This window comes from Petaurus breviceps, unplaced genomic scaffold, assembly GCF_028583685.1.
Source record: "Petaurus breviceps papuanus isolate PSGF00001 unplaced genomic scaffold, PetGlider_PUasm1.0 208, whole genome shotgun sequence".
Lineage (NCBI taxonomy): Eukaryota > Metazoa > Chordata > Mammalia > Diprotodontia > Petauridae > Petaurus > Petaurus breviceps.
Window position 1 is genome coordinate 27,248,135 of NW_027185852.1, and position 22,630 is coordinate 27,270,764.

The window sequence follows — 22,630 nt, forward strand, 5'->3', positions numbered from 1 at the left end:
CAGGTCTCCTGACTCTGGTGCCACCTGGCTGCCCCTCGCCTTGTGTTTTCTTTTTTTTTTTTGAGATATAGGCAAATAAGGGGTGATAGTGACATAGAATTGTGGATTAAGGCGTATACTCACATGAAGAAAGGGAATGAGGGAAGATGAGGGAATCATGGAATCTCAGTATGAGTCTTAGATGAGTCTAACCTGTGCAGGGAAGACATTCCCAATAGAACCTAACGCACAGGTTGTGACCCAGCCTCTATTTCAAGATCTCCAAGGAGGAGGATTCCATCACCACTCGAGGCAGCCACTTCCTCTTTTGGATAGCTGGAATTATTATGGCATTTTTTTCTGACATCCAGCCTAAACTTATCTCTTGGCAGTTTTTACCTACTATTCCTGATTCTGCCCCTGGGGTCCAAAAAGAACAAGTCTGATCCATCCTTCACATGAAGTAACCTGTCAGGCCCTTTAAAGCAGCTGCCACGTCTTCCTCTTGTCCCCCACCCCAAACTTTGTCTTTTCTGGACAATCCACACCCAACTTCTTCAATTCTCTTACAATTACAGGAGCTCAAGGTCCTTCTCCATGCTGATTGCCATCCCCTGTATCAATCCAGCTGATCATTCTTAAACTGTGGTGCCCAAAACTGAAGGGCATTGTTTCCTAAAATAGGCCCAAGCCAGACCTCATCTAGGGTATTAAGCTCAAACTACAGTTAAGAAAATACATTGATAATTTCAAAAAAAGTCTAGAGGATGGCAACCACGTTAGTCAAAGACCCTAAATCTATGTCATATGTGGAACAGAAGGAACGGAAGGAACTGGGGATGTTTAGCATGAAGAAGAGAAGAGTCAGGAAAGTCTAGGATGCCTTTTTGCCACTATTTTGTGGGGCTTGTTTTGTTCAATCTTAGAGGGAAGAATCTGGAGCAATGGCAAGGATGGGAGGGGGATGAAAGGAGGCTGATTTGTTGGGAGAGTCCTAGTCACAGATGATCACAGAGGCCCCTTCTGTTTCTGAGGGGCTGTGATTCTGTGACAGCTACAAAGTGCTGTACATACATTTTCTCACCAATTTCCACCACAATCCTGGGAGGTAGACAGAGTAAAGATGATGATTCACTCTACTGTGAATGATGAAGGCTATGAGGTAAAGTGAGGCAGTCAAAAATGTACAATACCTAGAGGCAGGGGAGACCTGAGTTTGAATCTTTCACTGGGACACCCATTAATTGTGTGACTCTGGGCACATTGTGTCTCCTCTCCAAGCCTCAGCTTTTCAATCTATGAAATGGGGATCAATTACCTGCCCTACCAACTATGTAGGTTATTTACCTATCAAGATGATAGGTAAAAGGTTCTTTGCAAGACTTAAGAATTGTCAGGTATTTTTATAACCCTGCCAATGAGGACATTGGAACTCAGAAAAGGTGAGTCAATTGTCCAATGTCACATAGCTCCTACATGTTTAGATCAGGATTAGAATTCAGGACTCTCTTGTCTTCTTGTCCTGATCCCTATTATATTGAGGTACAGATTGGATTAGATGCACTGGAAAGTTCCTCTTACCTTTGAATGAATGATGTATTTATTAAGCACCACTATGTGCAAAGCTCTGTGCTAAGAACAGAAAGACAAGATGGTCCCTGCTCTCCAGGAGTTCACATTCTAATGGGGAAGATAATAACAAGAGAAGGTTCCAGCTACAAATCAGATGGAAAAGTCTGGTGGTTTTTAGGATTCATGGCAGAAGATATGATCGAGTCTTAATTAATGCCATTTCCACTGATAAATCCTATCAGTTTCTAAGGCTGAGCCACAGAACTTTATGACAAGAACCAATCCAATAAACATGTATTAAGTGCCTACTATGTGCCAGCCACAAACTATAATTGTAATTAATAAAGAGAAAGATAGTCCCTGCCCTCAAAGAGCTTGCAATCTAACAGCAATAGTACCAGTGAAAGAACCTTCCTTTCTGGGTAACTATGGTTTCAGCCCCCGGAGGAGCAGTGGCCAGGATGTGTCTCCACTGGGGCTGCTTTCCTGATTTCCCAGGCAGAAAGGGGTCTTCCCTGGGTTCTCAAGCTGATCATCAGGGTCTCTTCAGAATGCCTGCACCGCCATGAGTAACACTTATCCATGTTTCTGATTACCTCCATGTGATATAAGCTCTTTGAAGGCAGATCTGAGGACAGCACTGGGTAGGTAGAGGTAGACATAATCTGGTAGATTTTTAATGCTTTTTCAATTGAATTAAAGATTATAGGATCATAGATTTAAGATTTAAGACTTAAAGATCACCTGGTTCAACCCCTTCATTTTACATATGAAGGAACTGAGGTACAAAGAGGTTAAGGGACTGATCTGACGTCACACAGTCAGTATCTGACAGAAAAAAATGAATCCGGTCTTCTTGTCTCTAAGCCTATCTCCACCATACCCTTACCTGTTGTGGTAAGGTAATGCGTAGAAGAGCTGGGATAGAACCCAGGTCATGTTTTAATATGCATTTTAATAATATATTTTATATTATTTCCCAATGTATCCCTTTGCTCCCCTCTAGGAGAAAGTCTACCTTTTTTAATAAGGGAGAACAGTTCAGCAAAGCTAACTTATTTAAAAGGTTTGACATTGTCTGAACTTTTCCACACCTGTTGCCCCCCACCTCTGCAAAAGAGCAGTGAGGGACACGTTTTCTAATACATCTTCTTTGCAGTCAAGCTTGGTTGTCACAATGATGCACCATTCTATTTCAGTTGTTATAATGTTACTGGTCTTCCCACTTACATTGTTATTGTCACCGTGTGTGTTATTCCCCCCCCTCCGCCCCCGAATGTACTTATTTTACTTTGTATCAGTTCACATAAGTCTTCTCCTGCTTCTCTTTTCCTTATATTCATCATCTCTAATAGCAGCATCTCTAACAGCTTACTTAGTATGTCTCATTACATTCCTGTAACACAACTTGCTCAGCCATCCTCTTATTACCAGAAAACTTTGATCTTTTAGTTATTTTTTCCAGCTGTTTTTGAGTCTTGTCTGACTCTTTGTGACCCCATTTTGAGTTTTTCTTGCAAAGATACTGGAGTGGTTTACCATTTCTTTCTCCAGTTCATTTTACAGATGAAGAAACTGAGGCAAACAGGGTCAAGTGACTTGCCCAGGGTCACACAGCTAGTAAGTGTCTGAGGTCAAATTTGAACTTCCTAACTCCAGGCCTGGTGCTCATTTTGCCAAACTAGCTGCCCCAACAGCAACAACAGTAGCAACAGCAGTAGCAATGACACCACAACGTGCTTAACTATCCCCCTATCACTGGGAAATTTTGCTGCCCAACCCAATTCTATTTCTACTGTACCACACTTCTTGCCTCCTTCAAAGATAAAGTTCTAGCAACAACTCGGAATTCCCCTGCTCCTATCTCCGATGATGAGATGGCCCTTCTCCTTGCCAAGACTAACCCCTTCTTATACCCAAATGATCTCTCCCAGCATATTGCTTCCTCTGTCACCCTCACTTTCTCCCATATCTTCAATTTCTCCCTGCCTACTAGTTCCTTCTCTACTATCTACAAAAATGTCCATGTCTCCCTGCTTCCTCAAAAACTCCTCACTTGGTACATCCATCCCTGCTAACAATTGTCCCACATCCTTCCTCCTTTCTTTGGCTAAACTGGAGAAAGCCAGCTACCATGGGTGCCTCTGCTTCCTTTCTTCTTATTCTCTTTTTAACTCCTTGCAAACTGCTCCCTATAAAAAGGGAAAGGAACAGTATCAAAGCTTGGAAGAGGTTGAAGGTATCTCCCTGGCCTCTTGTCCCACCCTCACACTGACAGAATCCCTACAAGGCTTCATATGGCCTCTATTGGAAGACTCTATGGATAGAGAGCTCCCCAGCTCCCCAGGCAGCCCATTCCATTAAAATGTCATTTTTACTTATCACTTGTTTTCTCTCTTTCCTATGCCCCTCCCCCCAAAAAGAAAGAACTGATTACATTTTGGGAAAGCTCTCATTGTTGAGAGGTTTTTCATTCCATCAAACCTAAATCTGCCTCTTTTTGACTCCCTGCCACTGTTCCTGGTTCTTTCCAGTGGGGCTGAACAGAACAAATATGATCCCTCCTCCACATAAAAGCCAGTGGATCCATGAAGATAATGAGCCAATCCCACCTGAGCCTTCTCATGTCTGAGCTAAATCTGCCACCATTCCTTCGGTTGGTCTTCATATGGCCCAAACCATCAGCCTTTCTTCATTCTGACTGCTCTCTTCTGGACACTCTCCATGTCCTTTCCAGTACTGGAAGGGACCTCAGAGATCTTCCTCATTTCACAGATGAGAAAGTTAAGAGGTTTAGAGAAGGCTAATGACTTCCCTAGGGTCACACAGTTTGTGAGGACTGGATATGAGATTCTCACACAGGATCTCATTTCAGTTTTATACCAATGTCAAAATGGAGGCAGTACAAAGATCATCCTCTCTCTTGGACACAAGAGGACACTGAAGCCAAGAGGCAGAAGAGGTTTGCCCAAGGTCACACAGAAAGTCAGGGGTGGGAAAGGAAGGGAAGACCCAGAACTTGGGTCTCAACTCCCATCTGGACTGACTTTCTCAGAGCTCAGAATTCTCCCAGGATGGAAGGAGACTTTAAAAAAAAACAAACAGTGAGGCAAGGATTAGAGGGCATTGGGGAGGCCTGATTGGGGTCCCCCCTACTGGCCAGGGGCCCCTTTTGATAAGGCCTGACTCTGCTCAGGCTACATTGTCAGCCCTAGGGGCAGTTAATCTGCCCTGACAAATGCTATTTGTCCTGAGGCTGGGTTGGGACTGAGGTGTCCTACTAAAAGGCAGGGTCAGACTGATTGCAAAGGGCAGAGCAGAGCTTTTAACTCTTGCTGGGAGCAGGGCTTCCCTCCCTCAGTCCACTCCCAGGGTCCCACTCCCCACCCCATAGTTTACCACATCAGCAGCCCTGGCCCCAGGTGGGCCTTTTATCTGGAGCTTCGGAGGAAGGGTCAAGGGGCCAGCCAGGGCTGGATTAGCTGGAGGCCAGGTGTCCCATGGCAGGGCTGACGGATGGGGCAGACAGAGATCCTAGTATTTCTGGCATCTGAGAACCCGAGAATCTTATAGTGTCTGACCCGGGCTACCAGAGGAGGCAAGGACCTCAGAGACCAGCTAGTCCAGCCTGCTGCCCCTCCCAGAAAGGGGCCATCCTTAACTCTAATGCTTCCTTCTATTGAGCATTTCAAATTGATCCTAAGGCTTTCTTGTATGTAGGTGTTTGCATGTTGTCTCCACTGCTGAACTGTGAGTTCCATGAGCACAGGGACTGTCTTTCACTTTTCTTCACATTCCCAGCCCTTAGCACAGCAAGTACTTAATAAATATTTATTGACTGAGTGACTGACTGACTGAGTCTGCTTCTGCTTGAACAATCCCCTGGACAGAGAGCTCACTACTTTACAAGGCAGTCTGCTCCATTATTACACAGCACTGATATTCTGAAGAAAAGTCTTTCTTACATGGGGCCAACATTAGCAGCCAGGTGGCGCCATGGATTGAGTGTTGGGCCTGGAGTTAGGAAGGCCTGAGTGAAAATGCCGCCTCCATCATTTACTAGTTGTATGACCCTGGACAAGTCATTTAACCCCTTTTGCCTCAGTTTCCGTATCTGTAAAATTAGCTGGAGAAGGAAATGGCAAACCACTCCAGTATCTTTGCCAAGAAAACTCCAAATGGTGTCAATGAAGAGTTGGACAGGACTGGAATGACTGAACAACAATATCAAAACAACTGTGAATGCTGATCCTGGTCAGACCCTCAGGTAGCAAACAGAACAAAGCCGAGTCCCCTTCTGCCTGACAAGCTGTCAAGTGTTTGAACTCAGCTTTCATGTTCCCTCACTCTTCTCTTAGTTCCTTCAGTGGATCCAATTTCAGCTTTCTTCCTTCAGCAAGCATTTACAAGCCTACTATGTGCTGGTGTCATCCTGGCTGCCCTCCTCTGGACACTCTCCAGGTTCTTGTTTTCGTCCCTACACTGTGGTGCCCAGGACTGAACACAATCCTAGACACGGGGTGTGTTCATAGCTCACATCCCTACTCCTATAAGACCTGCCACTATTAACGAGGCCCAGGAAGAAATTAGCTTCTTTGGGTTCCATATCGCATTGCTACCAGTGACCTCAATTTCACTCCCATCCCCCAGGCCTTTTTCCTGATAAATAATTTCTCTTCCATCCTAAGTGACTTAATTATATATGTTGTCATCCTTGGCATCCCCGAAGCAAATGCAAGAGCAGAACCCTCATTTATTCATTCATTCAACAAAGACTTATTGTGGGCCTGCTATATTCAGGACCCTGTGTTTGGCCCCATAGATCAAGAGACAACAAATTCAAGTCTTTGTCCTTCAGGAGTTTCCATTCTGCTAAGGTGGATGTGATCCTGACGCAGCTACAGTCCAGGACGTTGCGCCACTGGTGCGGATGGGAACATCCCTCTTTTCCTCAATGTCAGGGCTGTGATTAGTGGTCTGCCCTCAACCATGTTCCCCTGGGCTGTCCCACTGGGCATCACAAGTGACACATTGCGGAGATTGCTCACCCATTCTTGCACTTCTCCCACGCAGTCCCACTGATTTGTGCTCTCTCTCTGCAAAAATACTTTGCATTAACTTGTGTGGGTATGATAGAAGCGCTGACTCATGGAGAGGCTATCTGTTTGGCATCTTCCACACATTTAATGCCATCTTTAGTGCTCTGGGCATTGCCAGGTCCTTGGCCCCCAGTTACACAGGTATATGCTGCTACCCCCTATCCCCATGTAGAAGCAAATTCTTTGAGGAAAGGATCAGTTTCTACATTTGTCTTTCTATCCCCAGAACCAAAAACAGTACTTAGTATATATAAGAGGCATCAGAAGGGTTTGTTGAGTTAAATGAAAGGACTTGTTGGTGGGGGGCAGGGAGGCAGTAGGGGGATCCTTGATCTAGAAAGAACACCAGAGACCAGCTAGTCTAACAACCCCATTTGACACATGTGGAAACTGAAGTCCAAGGGGGATTCAGTGACAAGGTACTTGGATGGAGTCTTGGAAAAGGCAAAGATTCACAGAGGTGATAGAGAGGTGGAGGACCCTGCAGTTATGGGAAATCTCTTGTGTCAAATGTAGATCTGAGTTCAGGGAATACCTGGCAGACCAGTTTGACTGAAGATGACAGAGAATAAAACTTGGACCTGGGACTCCATTGGTCTAGGGCACTTCCAAATGAAGAAACACCCCCTACCAATGCAGGTTGATGTCTTCTTTTCAACTTAGAGTCTTAGAAAACTGCCTAGAGTCCTTCGAGGTGAAGGGAGTTTTCATTCTCTGAAGCAAAACAGGACTCAGAATCCCATAGATGAGGAAATTGAGGCTCAGAGAGGTGTGGGAACTTGGCTGAAGTGACACAGGAAGTCTCTGCTGTTTTCCTGCACCCAGTGCTTGGATGCTTGGGGGATGGGAGGAGGCAGGAGTAGATGATTCCAACCTTGAGCTGTTCCCTTTGGAGTCATCTTTTTTTTCTCTGTAAGGAGCTAATTCTGGACTCATTCTGTTTCCATTACCAAAGGTGGAAACAATTCAGACCCCCATTCCCACATTCTTGCGTACCCATGAAGGGTTGAGTGTCTAGACAAATTGCCCAAGCGCCGCCTGGCTTTTTCTCCTTTGGGACTGGTCTGCATCCATCCAAGAGCCCAACATTGGGGCTTCCCATTTTGGAACTTACAAGGGCCAATGTCCCCAGGACCAATAGCCCACTGGGAGAGGCCTGTTTTAGGGACATTGATGAGCAGGAGGCTTTAAGTGTTAGGAGTCCAAGCCCTTCATTTTACAAATAAAAAAAAAACTTATTTGCTTAAGGTTACACAGTGAGTAATCAAAATTGGGCTTTGAACCCTTGGTCCTCTGCATACTTTTCATTTGCTACTTCCCCTCCCCAAGGTTTGATAGTCCCCGACTGAGGCTGATGGCTTTTGTTGTTGAGTCCTAGATTTAGAGGTAAAAGGGCCAACTGAAATCATCTAGCTCAATCCCTTCATTTTACAAATGAGAAAACTGATACCCAGAGAGAAGTGACTCATCCAAGGGCACACAGGATTCCTGTATTAGGGCCTGGCTGGGCCGGAATCCTCCAAGGACCCTTCCCAGTTCTGCAATTATAAGACCTGAAGTTCTATCAGGGTGGTAGCTACGCTGTGATGTCACCCCATGGAAAAGCCTTGGTGGGCTGGCACCCAGAACCTTTTTACAGTCACAGATTCTGAGCTCCAGAAGGGACCTCAGGGACCTCCAGCCTCTTCTTCCCCCCTAACTGCAGGAATTCTCTCCACAGGGTCCAACACAAGGCCTCTTTGCTAGGAGATCTCCAGCGATGAGGCAGGCGCTCCCCACCTCCTGAGGCAGCACATTTCCCTTCAGGGATGTGCTATATATTAGGAAGTCTGTGCTGCTCCCCTCGGGACTGAGTGTAGGGCTTTGTGCGCAGAAGTTGCTCAGGCAGGGTCTCCTACTGGAGAGGCAGTCACTGTGGGAGGGTGAAAAGAACTCAATTTGGAAATGGAGGCCCTGAGTTCCAATCCTGCCCTGGTTCCCTGTGTGACCACAAGCAAGCCACCTAATGCCTTGCTTTCTTCATCTGTACTGGGAGGGGGTCACAACAGACGGCCTCCAGTTCCTTTCATTTGCAGATGTGAGCTTTAGAACCCTCTGACAAGCCTCAGTAACAGGGCCCCTGATTTTTGGCACGTGGGCATTGAGAGGGTTTAGTCGAAACGGTTGCTATGTTGTCTCCCAAGGAATCTGCCAGGAGGCCCAGGGGCAGCCATGCCTTCTGTCCCCTCCCGCCTCCCAGCATCTGGGCGGGCCCCAGCAGGGGCTGCTTTGGGTGTTTTCTGTGCTGTAATGTCATCCCCTGGAAAAGTCATTTCGAGGGACCCCGTCCAGGAGGGCCTTCGTTCCACATACTCTCCCAATAAGCCCAAACTGGGTGATGGAGAGGCTGAGGGCTGGGCTCTCCCTATGCCTCTTTAGACCTTCCTAGAGCTTGGAGAGAAGAACTTTTCCTTTCTGCTTGGATTGAACGGGAATACAGAGATTAACCTTGTGCTGCTTGGCCCCAAAGGACAGATTTAGGAACAATGGGAAGTCACCTCAGACAGCCTGGGGACTGGGGTCTAGAAAATCTGCCTAGAGTTTAGAGCTGTCCACAATCCTGCTGCCCAGGGAGGCAGAGTCCCTCCCTCTGCACCCCAAGCACCCACTGGAGGTCTTCAGGAGAAGGCTGGATGGTCATGTGTCAGTTGTAAGGGGAACGCTTGTTCAACCACATGGGACTGATAGTAGCTGAGTTCCCTAGAGCAATGAAATCCTGTGATTGACCTCAGCTCCAATTTTGTCTCTTAGACTTATTACCTTTGTGTTATTATTACTTATTATTATTATATTACATGTTATTACTATTATCTTATTATTATTGGCTTTGGACAAACTACTTTTCTTCCCTAGCTCTCAGTTTCTTCCTTTGTACAAGGAGGGGGGTTGACCTCAATGAGAACCTCAGTTTCCTCATCTGTAAAAATGAGGGAGTTGATCTCATTGACCTCCAAGGTCCTTTCCAGCTATAACTCTCTGATCCTTTATGATCCTTTTGGATCTAAATTCAGGATCCTCTTGCATCTGGACTATGTCAAAAAGAGGGACCCCAGGAAAGTAAGAGGCTTAGAGGGAATGTTCTAGGACAGTTTAAAAGAACTCACAGAAATAGGGAGGTAAGAGCAAGGGGGATGCTTATTAGACAGCTGGTTGTTAAATGTTCAGTGTGAGCATCCACACTTCAAAAACAGCAAATGCTACAAGTAAGGGTTTGATTTCTTGTATTGTTGATTGTCTAGACTTAAGAAATGGATAGAGAAAATTTTAATAATGTAGATTAAAAATAAAAGTGTGTACTGCCTCTTTTTTTTTGAAGAGCTGGTTGTTAAACATTTGCCAGTACAATCCAGGATGGGCAGGACCTCAGTGATCTTAAAGAATCCTCAATATAACATAATCAACAAGTGGCCATCCAGACCTGCCTTGAAGACCTTCAGAGAGGGGAAAGCCAACAGCACCAGTTGGGGGGCCTCTTTTAATCTCCTCCAATTGCTGATGTCAGAGATTCAGACTTCTGAGATTCAAACCTCTGAGATCCTATCAGCTCATAGTCTGGAATTCTGTCCTTGGCTTCTGGTCTTACCTCACCTCGGTCACTGAAATTCTGAGGTACTTTGGGCCAGCCCCTCATCCTCCCCTAACATGGAGGGAAGCCCTTTCTAGGCTTTAATGCCACCCCCCCCCCCTAAGATGAGGGATGTAGACTAGCCTGCCTCCAGGGTCTCAGCCAGCTTTCAAGGTCTCTCCCAGCCTCGACATTCGAGGATTCTTTGTGGCTTGGTCCTTCCCATCCCAAAGCCCATGGTATGGAAGTGTTTGGATTACAAGCATTTCTGGGCGAGGCATCAACACAGGGTTCTGAGAGGGGCAATCTGGTTTCACTGAGGGGAAAAAGAAGTCATGCAAAGATGGGCTATTTCGGGCATGTTTTGTAAACCTCTCGGCCTCTCGTGAAACCAACATTCCCAGCCCAAGCTCTCCAGGGTGCGGGCTCTTTGAAACCCAAGACAGTTGCCGCAGAATCCCTTTACCTGTCACATGGTTTTCATAATTTTCCTGGCACCTTCTCGAATAATCAAGGCTGGCTTTAGCAGGGAAGGGGCGAGCTGACGTAGGCTGCTACCACCACTCAGTTCAGAGAGAAGGCGGGAGCCAGCAGCCCATTCGCTTGTTCAGATCTTGAAGGGGGAAGGGGAAGATGAAGCACCTCTGGGATACCTCCTGGAGACCCGGCCGACCCTGTGGAAATCCATTAAAATATATACCACAGAGAGGGAGAGGAGCGAGCATTTCCTGAGCTGCCCCTGGGTCCATTTTCAGGCTCAGTTCTCCTGAGAGACAGCAAAAGGGTAGGGGAGGAAGAAGAGGAAGAGGAAGGATGAACATAGAAGCAGAGATTTCACAGTTGAGGAGACTGAGGCACAGAGAAGTAACTTGGCCTCACCAAGACCACTCAGATAATAGGTTAGAGTTGGGCTTTAATTTTTAATTTATGGAATAAAACAAGCATTTCCATAACATAGAATAATAATAAAAATAATAATAACCAAAAGCTGGGCTTTCAACCCAAGTCCTCTGACTCCCAATCCAGGACAATACAATTTTTTTTTTAAACAAAGGTTGGCTAACCACTTCCCTGGGCTCTGCCACCTCCCTTCCATTCTCTCTACTTACAAACCCTAACTCAGAGCCTAATCACCTTTTGTCATGACCAGAAGCTTCCTAACCAGTCTCTCTGCTTCAAATCTCTCCCCTTTCTAAACATACAATTATTATCATGATCATGCTAACATTGTTAGTACCAAGACTTTCTCTTTCTCAAGAGTCTTCAAAGGTCCTAATTTCTTAGGACAGCAGGCTGACACTTCTGCCTGACATTCAAGGCTCCAAGACCCCTCTCAACTCTGACATTGTCTTTTCTCTGTTCTAAGGTCCCTCCCAGGTTTGACCTTCTATGAGCTATGTTCTTGGATCCTTCCCAATTCCAAAATTCAATGTACCAGGTCTATTCCTTCCAGGCACTGTTTCTTGGCTACCTTAGTCCATAGGGTCTGCCCCCCTCCCCACTCTAATACAACAGGAGTGACTTATAGACTGTTGTCTATTAGTCATGAATAACTCCACATGCATGAGCCTAGAATGCCAGGGCTCTGAGCATACCAAAGCTCATCACTTTGTGGTTTGGTGGTGGTGGTTGTTCCTTGTTTTTGTTTGTTTGTTTGTTTTACAAGTTATGGCCTTCCGTTGGTAAATTCCAGACTTGAGTCTCCTTCCTGTTCTCCCACTCTCTGAGTCCTGATGATAACTTTGAGGTCTTATTTACTTCCACAACCCCCAGTCCCATCAAAATCTCAAAACCCATTGGGCAGCATGAGGAATACAGCTTTCAGGAATAGGGAGGTGAGAGACCTTATGAGTTCTGTCCAAGAAGGTCATTTATTTGAGGCAATTGGGGTTAAGTGACTTGTCCAGGGTCACATAGCTGTTAAGTGTCAAGTATCTGAGGTCACATTTGAATTCAGGTCCTTCTGATTCCAGGGCCAGTGCTCTATCCCCTGCATCACCTAGCTTCCCCCCACCCTCAATAAGGACATTCATTAAGGGCCATGAGTCCATGGCCTCTGAGCACAGCTTAAAGGAGCTCTGCTGTTTAACCTGGATAAGAGAAGATTTAGAGGAAACATGAGAACTGTTCTCATGGATCTTTAGGGGCCTTCCTGGGAGAAGAAGGAGCCTTGTTCCCTTTGACCCCAGGGGCGGAACTAGAAACAATGGGGGGGGGGGATTTGTTGGTATTTCATAACTCTTTGTGACCCCATATGTTGTTTTCTTGGTAAAGATACTGGAGTGGTTTGCCATTTCCTTCTCCAGCTCATTTTACATATGAAGAAACTGAGGCAAACAGGGTGAAGTGACTTGCCCAGGGTCACACAACTAGTAAATGTCTGAGGCTGGATTTGAATTCACAAAGAGGAGTCTTCCTGAATCCAAGCCCAGTTCTCTGTGCACTATGGCGCCACCTAGCTTCCCAGTTTGGGGGGTAAATTACCCAAATTATTTAGACTGCATGTTAGGAAAAGTTTCCTAAAATGGAGAGCTACCCTAAAGTGAAATGAGCCACCTCCAGAAGTACCAACTTCCCCTCGTTGAAGGTCTCCAAAGGGAGGCTGGGTTTGCTGTAGTGGAGGTTCCTTTTGTGTGTGCATAGAACTAAATGACCCCGGCTGCTATTCCATAATGTTGACTTACTTTGAATTTGAGGTCCATTAAAAAAAAACCCAAACAACCCAGTCCTTTTCATGTGAATTGTTTTGAGTGTGCATCCTCTATCTCATTCTTTTCCAAGTGATTCATTGAAGACATGTGACACTTTCCCTTTATTGGCTCCCTGGGATCTTCACTCTGCCATCCAACACGATGCCTCCCTCTGAGGTTCCTGCCATCTGGAGTGGGGGAAGGGGGGAGGGAGTCTTCAATGACTGCACTGAAGTTTAGGATCAAAACGGTGAATGGTACAGAGACCAGGAGGGAGCCCCCCGGGCATCCGAACTGAGGCTTCCTCCAGAACCAAAATAAAGGCGAGATCACTTTTTAGTCTAGGTATGAAACTGGTTATAAACCCACCTAACTCTATTCACATCTCTTCATTCTGTCTGCAAAAAGAGACTGAAATCTGAAGACTTTATTCCAGGAAGCCAGATTGCAGTCCCCCAGAAACAGAGGTCAGAGCTGGGAGGTCCCTTAGAAAACAGAACAGGTCAGAGTTAAGAGGGCCCTTAGAAGACAGAACAGAGAAGGTCAAGGCTGGGAGAGCCCTTAGAACAGAGAACAGAGGTTAGAGCTGGAAGGGCCCTTAAAACACAGAACAGGGAAGGTCAGGGCTGAGAGGGCCCTTAGAACACAGAACAGAGGTTAGAGCTGGGAGGGAGGGCCCTTAGAACACAGAACAGGGAAGGTCAGGGCTGGGAAATCATCCAGTCCATCCCCTCTCCTCCATTCCTCACTGGAATGTCTCCATCACTGTTGAGGGCACCACCTTCCTTACAGTCACGTAGGCTCACAACTCTGGGGCTGTCCTCACCACCTCACTTCCCCTCACCCCACATATTGAATCATTTTCCCATTCTGCCTTCTCATTTCTGCAGTATTTCTTGTTTCTATCCCCTTCTCTCTGCTCAGATAAAGCACTGTCTCTCATCACTCTCACCTGGAGAAGGCAGGGTGGCACACCTTTACCCCCTTTACCTGGTGGTAAAGTCTTGAACTTTGAGCTGGGAAGATTTTAATTTAGCCCTTGCCTCAAAAACTCACTAGCTGTGTTGCCCTGGACCTGTCATCTCTCTGTGCCTCAGTTTCCTCTCCTGTAAAAGTGGGGGTTGGGTTTTATGGACCCTAAGGTCCCTTCTAGCTCTGATTTCTAGTCAATCTCCCTGCCTCCTCTCCCTCCCTTCCCAATGCATCTTCCACTTAGCTCCCAAAAGGATTTTCCTGAAATAGAAGCCTTCCCCTCCCCTGCTCAAGGGGCTCCAGGGGCTGAATCTACCTGACCATCTTAAAGGGCTCTGCATCCTGTCCCTACATTGCTTGCTCTCCCCTCCCCAAGCCCTGCTTGGTGGCGTTACCAAGAATGGCTAAACTCCTTCTTAGGAGAGTTATGATTTATATCAGATTCACCCCCTTCCCGCCAAAGCTCCAGGCCAGCCAAATGCCCTGCCGGGCAGCAGCTGCAGTCTGTCTGAAATGCTTTGGGGATGAAGTTGTTCTGTGTGTTTTTCCCAGAGTGCAGAGGAGCCTTTCCCACCCCCACTCCTCGCCCCTACCATGCTGGGCAGTGATGCTTTGGCTCCTGCAGGGCACCGTGCCATTGACGAATTGGTTTGATCTCACCAGGGACCCCACCTATGTCAGAACTGGCCTAGGCTCCAGATCCAGGAGGCCAGAGCATGGGGCAGCATGGCCAGGAATTCAGACCCTGGCCTTTCCCTTCTGTGGTGTGTTTCTTATGATGGCTTTTTCTTTGAGTATTCTGCTGAAGGAAATCCATTAAATGAGATTATTTCCAGTTATATTCTGGTTAAGGGAGGTTTGGTTATATTTCCTAAGTACATTCTATTACATAGCTCCCTAGGGCATTGCAATGCCCTGCAGAGGAAAGATGGAGAGAGAACAGAGGACACAGCCCCTTCTACCATCTAATGGTATAATGAGCTGCTAGGTCAGGTAGGTGTGCAATGAAATAAGTCATAAACTCCTAGAATCTCACAGAAGCCTTGAAGGCTTTCAGAAAGCTTATGGCCCTCATCCTATAAGGACCTCCACATAAGAAACCCTCACGAGCTCATCCAGTCTCTGATAGGATGCCTCTCTTCATGGAGAGCTCACCACCTATCATTGTCAATCAGAGGAGATGGAACAATAGAATGAAAAGAACATGGGAGACTTGGCCTTGAGACTTGCTTCTTCTACTCCCTCTGAGCCTTAGTTTCCTCTTCTGTAATACTATGGGGTTGGCCTATGTGGTCCCTGAGATCCTTAACAGCTTTAAGAGTCTATGCAGCTATAAACTATACTTATCTGGAAACTGTTGGGTTTTTTTCCCTTAAACTTTTTCTCTTCTTAAACTTGAGCTTGAGGAGTGAGGACCTGGATGGGGATAATTAAGATAAAGGCTCTAGGCATGGCTGGATGTTAGCTGTGGCTGTAGTAAGACCAGGACATAATCAAGGTTGAAGCATTCTTGGGGCTGGTGACTGTCACCCTTCTCCATCCCGCTCCCAGTAAAGATCCCAACGTCAGTGGGGCAGCACTCTAGAGCTAAGAGCCTGACAAGTTCAGCACCCATTCCACCTCTTCACTGCCAAGGGATCCAGTTAGGGAGGTGTGGTTAGGAGGCGGGGGTCCTCCAGGAAGGAGCGGTGATCAGGAGCACTGCCTCTCTCATCTGGAGGTTTGAACAGTATCTTCAAGCAAAGAGATCATAGAGACTTGGGGGTGAAGAAATGGGGCAGAAGGGTATAACCTTGAAAATGTGCAGTTTCTATCTCCATCAGAGGATTTGGAGCTGGAAGGAGTGTCCAGAATGGAGAAGGGAAGATTTGGGAACACCTGGTCACCAAGTATTCCCATCTACTGTCACATAAGAGAGAGATGAGACTTGGTATTCATGGTCCCAGAGGACAAAACTAGAAGGAATGGGGTTGGGGGGGAGATGCCAACAGCCAGATTAGGCTGAATGTTAGGGAAAATGTCTTAAGAATGAGAGTTGTCCAAAGGAGGCTGGACTGCCTTGGAGGAGGAGGGAGAAGGAGGGGCTCCCTCTCATGTAAAGTCTTTTAGTAAAGACCAGATTGTCTCCTAGGCATTCTGGGAAAAAGGTACAAGTGGGGATGCGTTTGAGGTTCCTTCCAGCGTTGGGGCTCTGGGATTCTGAGACAGCCCATACAAAGGCATAGAGGTGGATGCAGGTTTGCAGAACAGCGAAATGTCCAGTTTGGCTGAACTGCGGAGTACCTAAAAGCAAGGAACTGGCTCCTGGAGGCAAAGTCTGGGAAAAGCCCCAGACCTGGCAGTGGCTGCAAAATTCTGAGCCAAGTCTGGTCATTTTCTTACTGTTCATGGACTTCCCTCATTCATTTATTCACTCACTCATTCATTCCTACCCCGTGCTGTCATAGGACTTCAACCTTTGCCTCTTCATCTGATAGAAGAAACTTCTCATGAAAAGGTTCAAAGAGTTGTGGCCACAAGGTTGTCCTTGGAGTCAGGAAGACCCTCCCTGTGGCTGGCCTCTATCATATGCCTACCTGTGACCCTTGCAGTAAATAGAGAGCTTGTTATTTCTGTGGATAGTTCACTGACCTTGGCAGTGTACTTTCCAGGGATGTCCACATAGGTGACGAGGTTTTGGCATGCATTGTCAGAGTTTGGGAGGCTCTGAAGGAAAGTGTTGGGAGAGGAGGTATCAGACTACCTACCAAAGTCAGGGTCTGCAGAGCCATGGTGCTGACCCCATTGTTGTATGCCTGGGAAATCTGGACCATCTACCAGTGCCAGGCCAGGAAACTGAATCACTGCCATTTGAATTGTCTTAGGAAGATTCTGAAGATCACCTGGCAGGATAAGGCACCGGATGCTGAGGTCCTTTCTTGAGCTGAACTGTCAAGCAATAAACTCTGCTGCAGAGAGGGCAACTCCAAAGGGGTGCCCACATTGTCCAAATGCCAAATGTACATTTGCCTAAAAGACTATTTTACATAGAATTCACACAGGGTGATCACTCACACGGTGGTCAGAAGAAACAATAGAAAGACGGTCTCAAACTGTCTCTGAAGAACTTTAATATTGACTGGGAGACATGGGAAGCACTGGCACAGGACTGCACAGCATGGTATGCCCTCATTAGAGAAGGGGCTGAGGGGCTGATGTGCTCTACAAGTGAAGGGAACGTGAGATGTGTAAATCTGGGACTACTTCTACTCATCACATTCTAACGGACCGTTTGTGCCCAGCTCTGTGGTAGTGCTTCCCAAACTCCTATTGGACTGATCAGCCACCACTGACCCTTACTCCAACATGGTGATGTCTCTGGTCTTCAAAAACAAAGGACCAAGGCCAATAAAATGGGGAGAATCATGCCTGCATCTCCTTCCCAGGATTGTTGTGAGGCTACAGTGAGCTAATGTTTGTGTGGCACCTCCCCTCCCCCCACACACACCTTAGGCTGATCCCCTAACTCAGACTCAGACTCCCAGAGTTGGGTGGGGGCACCTCAGGCTCTACTGCCAACCCTGGAAGTAGCTCCTCCACCACTCTAGCTCACGGATTCTTCTCATTAAGCCTGTAGTGGAGCACTTACTAAGATGGTATAGTAAGAACAATTGGCATAAAACATTCTGCTCCTCACTGCCCCCCCACCAAGAAATGATGATTTGGGATCACCCAAAGCACCCAAGGCAGGGATGGGACCAAAGTCTGTACCATGATGGCTCAGGCACTGAATGAATGACTGGGTACTGAAGCACCTGCAAGTCTTTTCTCTCTTTGTGAAAGAGTCTCCGACAAAGCTCCCACTTGGGTGCAGTCTCGACCCAGCAGCTCCCTCAGCTGGCCTCAGCCTCAGTGGCTCGCGACAGCCCATAACCACCATTCTGTCTGCTTCCTTCTCCCAGGCTGGGCTGGGCATCAAAGCGGACACAGAGCTGGGTCAGGAAGCAGGAAGATTCCAACTCCAGTGTAGCCTCAGATATTTACTAGCTGTTAGACCCTGGGCAAGCCTGTCTGCCTCATTTCCTCCCCTGTAAAATGGGGGTAATAATAGCTCCTGCCTCTCAGGGTTCTTGTGAGGATCAAGTGACTCAGGATTTGGAATGTGCTTAGCACAGTGCCTGGCACACAGCAGGAAATTCATAAACATTTGTTTCCTTCCTTCCTTCCTTCCTTCCTTCCTTCCTTCCTTCCTTCCTTCCTTCCTTCCTTCCTTCCTTCCTTCCTTCTTTCCTTCCTTCCTTCCTTCTTGTGATTTATTCTTCTAACCAACCAACACAGATGAAGTAGGTAAAGGACCAGCTTGGCATCAAGAATACCAGGTTTCTGGCCTCTGCCTCATGCTGACCACATGACCCTGGGCAAATTACTTGACCTCTCAGTGCTCAGGGCAGCTTCTGTGCCCTCTCCCAGAAGAGTGAGTTTCCATACCATGAGTTCCATCCATCTATGAAATGCTGGTTCTAGAATCAAAAGGAATAACCATGTCCTTGCCACTGTAGGGGAGACAGGGAGAAGAAAATCATAGTCCTTGCTCTCTGGGAGCTCATGATTTCTTGGTGGAGACAAACAGCTTAGATACCAGCTAAGCCTTTCCATGGAGCTTTAAGGTTCACAAAGTGCTCCACGGACGTGATCTCACTGGAGGGGAGGTGGGTGCTGGTATGATCCCCATCTTACACATGAGGAAACTGAGAAACATCAAATGTATGTTGGAAAAAAAGGGGTTTGGATCAAGAAGGAAGAAAAACTGAGGCTTTTAATATGACTCAGAAGTCTCCTGCCTCTAGATCATAAGCAAGAAGAAGAAAGTAGGAAGGTGGGGTGGGGTGCATGTTAAATGCAAAGATATTTATGGAATTCATCAGACAAAGAAAACATAAAGATAAGGGAAACTAAGGCCTGGGGAAATTGATGACAAGTTTAAAGCCAGTGGCAGATCCCATCTTTCAATCTCCCCACCTCCTTTATCCAGTCTATCTCTTTCAGAGACTGAACAATACACTCCAGAAGTGGAACTGACTGGGGGCGGAGATGATGAACTGGCAGGGCTGTCCAAAGAGATACCTCCTGGTATATAACATGGCTCTATGGGCGTCCCCACCATGAGCAAAAACAAGTGGAATGCATGAACACCCGGCATTGGGATGCTAGGAGACACCCTGACCCAAACAACATGTAAACCATGTTGGAATTTTGTTTATTTAATCAGCAGATGGAACTTCTTGGATCTTGCAAGGAGGCTGGGCCAGAGGCAGGGGCCATGGTGGGGGCCATGCTGGCCAAATGGAATGAGTACAAGTTGACCAAAAGCTGGGTCATAATGGGGAAACATGTTCACAAGGGAGAGAACAAGATCCCAGCCTTGGCCAGCTGTTGGATAAATCCCAAAGGGCCTTGGAGTCTGCAGGGTGTGGCAGAAAGAACACTGTTTGAGGAGTCAAGAAGTCCAGGCTTTTGGTCTAGTTCAATCCTTAAATAGCTTTGAGAGTTTGATTTTCCCTCTCTAGGTCTCAGTTTCTCCCTCAATAAAATGGAGACAGGGAGAATAGACAGGGTTCTTTCTAAGGTCCTTCTTGAGCTCTGACATTCTGGGTTCTCTGTTCTAAGGTCTTTTCTGTGTTCCATGTTCTAAGCTCTTCCCCACTTGGATGTTCTATACACTCTATTCTAAGGTCTTCCCCAGCTGTAGCATTCTTTATTCTACTTTTTAATGTCTCTCCAAGCTCTGACATCCTGTGTTCCGTGTTCTAAGCTCTCTCCCAACTTAGACATTCTGTATTCTATGTTCTAAGGATACTTCTGTTCTAAGGATACCTACAGTCTAGGATTCCCTGTTCTAAAGTGTTAGGTCCTTCATAGCTCTGGCATTTGCTATTCTCTACTCCAAGACCCCTCCCAGTCTGATAGTCTGTTCTAAGGACCCTCCTTGCTCTCATATTCTTTATTTCATGTTCTGAGACTGCTCTCAACTCTGGCATTCTTTGTTCTAACTTTTAGGGTTCTTTCTAATACAGAGGCCCTATAGTCTATGTTCTAAGATTTTTTTCCAGATCCAATATTCTTGGCTTCATGTTCTTAGTTCCCTCTCAATTATAACATTTGTTCTATCTTCAGAGTCACTGGAGGAAAAAATTCTGGGAGTGAGCATAGCTGGGTTAGAGTCTGGGATCTTCCATTGACTTGGGCATGTCATAATGTCAGTCCTCAGTTTCCCTTATTTGTGAAATGACATATTTAAGAATACCCACCCCATACCCACACCCACATTGTTGATGTACTGATCAGACAAGGTGATGAATGCAGAAGCCCCTGTTATCTGTTAATCCTATGGAAGATACTCTTGCCCCACAGAGTGATTATTTTATCATGAGATGGAGGAGAATCTGAGCTCTCCAAGACTATGTCAGAGTCCAAGCTCAGGCAGATTCTTCCAGGTGGGAAAAGTTCTAAGCCCAGTCCCAGCAGCAGATTGAAATCTGCTTTCCAAGGATCGCCTAGGTAAATACAGAGCAGTTCATCACTGGTCATTGAGGGATGAATTCTTTGGCCATGGCAACCCTTGGCACAAAGAGACATCTAAATAGCCCTCTGTGCTATGTGGTCCCCTTAGAGAGGGGGCACAGGGTGCTCGGAATGACATGACTTTTAGACATCTGTAAACATTAACTTAGATGTAGGCCCTTCTAAATGTGAGATTTCAATCCAATGACCCATGAGATGCTCTAATACTGAAAGAACCAAACCATGTCAATATTGATTCTATGACTTTGGTGGGAGAAGGACAAAAACAATCTGAGCCAAAGGAGGAGGAGGGGTTGTGAAGGAAACCTGGAGGATTTTAGCCTTATGAAGGAGGTCGGAGATTGAATTTGGGGTGGGAAAATTGGGGAGGGAGGAACTTGGGCAGTCATTGAAGGACTTGAGTTGGGAAAAGACAATAGCTAGAGGTAAAGGGGACAGACTGCAGATAATGGAGGAGGGGAGGACTCAACAGAACGCCCTAAGAAGGAGAAGAAAGGGAAGGACACAAGCCAAGGTCCAGCTTTAGAAAGAACAAGTAATTAAGTCAAAGTGGGTCCAACAAGATGGCAAGATTTCTGTGAGCCAATGGAAGTTGAATGTGGTTATCAAAGGGCTGATAGTTGAGAATCAGCTCTCCAAAGTTAGAGACCTCCTCCCCCTCCTTCCAATCACCCCCCACCCTTCTCAGCACTTTGCCAGGAGAGAATAGTTATTTCAGGCATGAGGCACAGCCTGAGCACAAGCATGAAGGTGGGAGATGGAGTCCCAAGGTCTGAGAACACCAGTATTCCAGTTTGGCTGGAACATAAAGACTGTGAATGGGAGTACCATGAAATAAGCCAGCAAAGTCGGTGGGAGCTAGGTTTTTAGGGTCCTAAATGCCAGGTAAGGCATTTGTATTTTCTCCTCAAGGACAAGAAGAGTTGCTGAAGGGGGTGGACCAGGTGGTCTCTAAGCTCCCTTCTAAATCAATGGTCCCTAGGAAGATAAATCCCAAATTTTTATAGCCAATTCTAGTCTTCCGTCTGAGGATCAATCCCTACAGTACCAACTGCCTGTTGAACTGTTTGTCTTAGAGCTGTATGTCCTATAGACATCTTCTACTCAAAATGTCCATGATTGGACTCATCTTTCTGCCCTTCCCCCCTCAGAACTTCCCTATTCTGTCAATGGCACCACCATCCTCTCAACTACCCAAGTTTGCAACTTTGGTATCGTTCTCAATTCCCCATTCTCACTTACTCCATATACTCAATCAGCGGCTCAAACCTGCCATTTTTATCTCTATAATTCCTCCTACAAATGGCCCTTTCCCTCTACTCACACAGCCCTTGTCTTGGTACAGACCTTTATCACTCTCACTTGGATGATCATAATAGCTTTTGGATTGATCTCCTGGCCTCAGATCTCTTCCCAGATAAACCTATCCTCCATATAGCAACCAAAGTGATTTTCCAACAACGCAGGTCTAATCATGTTACACCCACACATACTAAACCCCAATGGCTCATGATTACATCAAGGATCAAATAAACATTCCTCTGTTTGGCAGTCAAAGCCCTTTGCAATCTGGCCTCTTCCCATCTTTCCAGTCTTCTTATACCTTGCACCCCACCAGATATTCTATTATCCAACAACATTGACATCCTTCCTACTCCTTGAGCCCCACATTCCATGTCCTGATTCTATACTTTGGTAGTAGTTGGTGTCCCCCATGAAATTAATATTCTCCCTCTTTGCCTCCACTTCCTGACATCCCTGGCTTCTTTCAAGACTTTGCTTAAGTGAGAACATTTGCACAAAGCCTTTGCTGTCACTCCCAGCTGTTACTGCCTTCCTTCGTCAAAACTTGCATTCATTTTGTATATGTTCTGTAAGTGAATGAAGGAAATAATAGTATAGTAAATCCTTACTAAGTCAAATAACTCCGAATTACTTTCCAAAATGGTTGTACCATTTTATAGCTCCACCAACAATGTATTAGTGTGCCTATCATTCCACAACCCCTTAAACATTGAGTACTGCCATTTTTGGTCATCTTTGCCAATTTGAAGGCATGAGAAGAAGCCTCAGGATTGTTTTAATTTGCATTTATTTTATTATTAGTGATTTGGAGCATTTTTTCATGTGGTTGTGAATACTTTGCAGTTCTT